Source organism: Porites lutea, assembly GCF_958299795.1.
Source record: "Porites lutea chromosome 5 unlocalized genomic scaffold, jaPorLute2.1 SUPER_5_unloc_3, whole genome shotgun sequence".
Classification (NCBI taxonomy): domain Eukaryota; kingdom Metazoa; phylum Cnidaria; class Anthozoa; order Scleractinia; family Poritidae; genus Porites; species Porites lutea.
This window is the reverse complement of record NW_027332290.1, coordinates 52,501-57,000: the sequence shown is the minus strand read 5'-3', so window position 1 is coordinate 57,000 and position 4,500 is coordinate 52,501.

Below are 4,500 nucleotides of genomic sequence, written 5' to 3'. Positions count from 1 at the left end.
GTAAATCTTCGTTTCTACTGACGTATTTTAACTTTAAAAATGACTTGTAGTCCTTTATCATGTCCAGACCTACCCAATAGACCTTGACGTTTGATAAACCACTGCTGACTAGAACGTTTTCCCAGTCTTTGGGTGTTTCAATTTTCTCTTGGGCGTTAAAAACTTTTTGAATGTTTCCAAAATATCTATCGCACACACTATACGAGTGGCCCTCCAACAAAAATTTTAAGTCTGTTCGTAGGAAGTCTCCTCTTGTGACCAGGTAATCCATATAAAAAAATAGAAAGTTTTGCTTAAACTGAGCCGGAGAATTGTCACACCACACTATAAGATGGTCATACCTGTCTCGGCCTTGCTCCGTCTGAAGTTTTTTGAGAAAATAGTCCAAGATTGAGATCACTTCATTTGGGCCTCCACCAGCAATAGACTCGTCGTACATAAAACAGTGTATAACCTCCTGGTTTGCGCAGTATATACCCATTAGGCTTGTTCTGAGCTTTTTTGAGTAATACCAGTCTTGAGAAGACACCTTTGGTGTAGGTAAGCTTTTGTGAAAATCCATATGCAAAGTAAGCGTTTTCGAGGCCATTTTAGTCCATGCAAAGGGGCCTGACTACGTGAGGCTTAACACATCGTGCCCTCTTTAACGCAGTACTCAGTTTACTTTGAAACTTATGTCTTCAGTTATTTACAGCTTGCGCTAGTGGCTCGATATTCAAAAAAAAAAACACTACCGTTATCACTTACGTTTGCGACAGTCATTGGAAGAGAAACTTAAGAGAGCGCGCGCAGGTCTTGCACACAGTTGTCTTCACATTAGGGACCCTAAGCAAAGACGACTTTGAGCGATGCACGTCAACCGGAAGTGAGGCCTTCTCTTCTTTTATATGCCTTGACGCTAAAAAATTTGTATTTCTAAGTTTCTTTTCTCTTATAAAGACGATTTGCCCGGGATTTTGAACCCATCCACTGCCCAATGTTGCAAAAAGCCCACTTCCGGTTGACGTCCGTCGCTCAAAAACGCTGTTGCTTAAGCTCCCTTTTGGAGCCAAGAGTCACGTTTGCGGCAAACGGCAAACGTGAATTTGTACCACGTGACCAAGTGTTCCCTGTTTCTTGTTGTGAAATTCTCAACTTGAATCTGACGTTTGCTCTTTTCCGTAAAAGAGACTCTAAATATCTCTGTTCAGTCTGCCATGGCTCACGGTTTCCTGTACTTTTTTTAACTGGAATTGAATGTGTTTAAGTGAATCTTTTTCCGTGATGCGGTGTGTATTTTGTATCAGTACGGGGACTTTTTTATGTAATGAATAATTAAAAGGGATGACAATTCGAGGAGGGCGATATTTTTAAAACAGATATATAACAAATACGCAACCCTTTTCCGGATTCAGGCCCATGTTTCGTGGTAGGAGGGAGGGCTACCCACCTATCATAAGGCATAGGAAGGTTGTACTTTCCTCAAGTTAACAAAGCCTTGATCTGAGACATGCGATTAGCTTTGGTAGGCTAAGGTAATAGGCCCTTTGCAGCTAGTCATTCACGTGGTACAAAACCGCCGTGCTGGAGAGCAAAAGTCGCACTGGGACAAGACTAACAAAGAAAATTACCATTTAAAATTATGCCGGTATGTCTTTTGTTTGTCTTGTCCCAGCGCGACTTTTGCTCTCCAGCATGGCGGTTTTGTACCACATGAATGGCTAGCTGCAGAGGGCCTATTACTAGTGTCATCAAATCGCAAACTACAAAGTTACCCACCTTCTCTCAAATCAACTCGAACTCAGCAAGTACAAATTCTTTCAACACTTTATTCACCTTAACTATACTGAGTTTTACATTTTCTTGACCCTCAAGCTAAAGCAAAGAGGAAATCAGCGTCAACAATCCATCTGCTAACTTTCATCTGTACACCCATTGACCCGTTTCTTAGACAGAACAAACATGTCATACTTTAAGGCAGCATATCTCCTTTCGCCCTCAATTAAATGATTTTGACGTTCTGTTCTTATTCTTTGAAGTTCTTCTTCATTACTGGCGCCGTCCTCGGTTGCGCCGTTTGTCATTCGTCCTATCGTGTTTAAGGTCCTGTCACAAACCTGACATGTGTCTTCTCGTGGTTTTCGAAAACCCAACCTGCTGCCGAGATCTTCGTTGAACACGTTCCTGAAGGTAGTAAAACTTATAACAGGACCTTTTTTTTTTTTCTAAAAAGGTATCTTTTTTTAACCTCTCACCTAATCGACTAGCATTAACAAAAAAGGTAACAATTTTGCATGTTGTTCTATGAAAAATGTATGCAGAAAGTTAATTTTTCTGCTCTTTTCAAGTAGCAGAGTTAATCTTTTTGTAAAAAAGCAGAATTGCCGGAACCTTTCACTGATTGGTGGGGAACCCGCAGAATGTAAACACCGCGGAAAATACCCTTTTTAAATTTTTCAAGCAATGAAGACATTCTTGGTAGTCTCAACACTTCTAGACTGCTTTTACATCGAGTTACACGAGGGGCACCCAACGACAATTTTCGGAAAAATATCTGTTCGGAAGACGATTTGAGGTCTAGAATTTTCGGAACATTTGTTGTAAAATTTCTTGCTTGCCTGCCTCTCCTAGGATTTTCGAACACCTAAAAAATGGTAAAATTGCCCATTTTCAACGGATTTTTACCCTAAAAAGGTCACCTAGAATTTTCGGGAGGCTTTTTTCTGGCTGAAATTCAGGGGCGTAGCTAGGGGGGGGGGGGGTCCTGGGGTGCCCGTGACCCCCCCTTGGTAGGCCTTCTTTTGAGCAAACAACCTACAATATTCAGGTGGCGAAAACGCCATGACAATATCTTGGCCGTAAAAGCCATTGTTGAAAAGCCCACTTTTGTAAAATTTGATTTTTTGTAAAGTATTTTCGTCAACGGCTCTTGTCTTTAGTTAATATGGGCCTTCATGCCGCGATAATACGACTGAGCCCGCTGGTACACGAGGGAGAGTAGCGGTATAAACCATATATAGTCGGCGATCCCCGGATGGTGACCCCCCCTTTGAAAAATCCTGGCTACGCCCCTGAAATTTTCAAACAGGTAAGTTTTGATCCCTAAAATTTTCGGATCACTAGACTTTCAGCTAGGAAATCCGAACAGATGAAAAATTTATAGGGGATAAATATATGCCCATACCCACCGTTTAAATACTAAAACACGTTTAACAATGCTATGTTTAAGTGGTTTTGAACTATATTCTCGTTGGGTGCCCCTGTTACACAGAAATTTTTCACTTTCTACGAGTTTACCGTTACAATAAACGGTACCTTTTTCATGATCACCAACAACAATGTATTTTATTTAAGATCCATAAGCTTACAATATTTTATGCCCTGCAAGTAGCCATAGTGCTAATCTAGGCAGAAAAAACATCAGGCGTTGCTCGGCTGAGCCATTGCACTCCGGCTCTGCTAAGTATCGTGATGTCGTCTGGCCATTGCACTGACCATTGCACTACCGGGTCCGTGGCTGGGGGGGCCTGGAAAAAAAAAAAAAAAAAAAAAACATTATAAATAAAGGCGTTATTAAATTACATATTAAGAAAAAAGGAAAAGCAAAAAAGAAAAACCCCTCACACAAACTCAAGCATAGGGGTTTTGTTATTCGGAAAAAAGAAATAACCGGATGGGTGGCCGGGGCGGCGGGGAATGAAATATTTTTGGTGCATGAATTTTTTTTCAAAAACCCGCATGTCTGCAGGAAGTTTTTTCTAGGGCATATAAATTATTGTTTTTAGGTATCACCGCTTGCAGGATTTATTTTTTAGACAAGTTTATAGAACAGAATTTTTCTTGCCAACTGCGTTGCCCAAAAAGGTAATGGTTCAAACTTAGCCGCGTCTGTCAATCATTCCATTGTGAAGGCGCAGATTTCTGCGCCTCTACAATGGATGCCCTTATTTGGGCAAGTTTTAAAAGCCGGCAAGTAAACAAGAGAGCCATCGCCGCGAACTTCTCGAACAAAAAATGAACTGATATTGCAAATAGTTGAGCAAAAACATACAGTATGCTTCCAGGGCGAATCTTTCGATCCATTAATTCGTAAATTTGAACTATTTGTCCCTATTTTCGTGGCGCATCGAATTTAACCGAGATACGAGTTTGAATAAATAAACCTGACAATCCTTTTATGGCCTGAAATAAACCTCGGTAGCTACATAAATAAACCCAGCCAGCTTCTTGCACTTCAAATCCTTTTCGCCCTCAACTGAAGCTGATCTGTCGGTCTTGAATTTGGAAAGGAATGCCTCCAGCTAAAAAAAAAACGGCGACCAGCTACGAGGTCGCAATCAAGGTCCTTGGTGGAAACAGAAGCTGTCGAAAGCGGGTTAGCACTTAATTTCTTTTTTATTTATTTATTTTTTTTTCTGGAGAATCCAGGTCCTTTAAAATCGTCGTCGCTATTTTGGTCTTGTAGCTTTTTTTCTCTCTTGTTTTTGGTAGTCGACCTCACTCGAAAAGGCAGAACAAAAT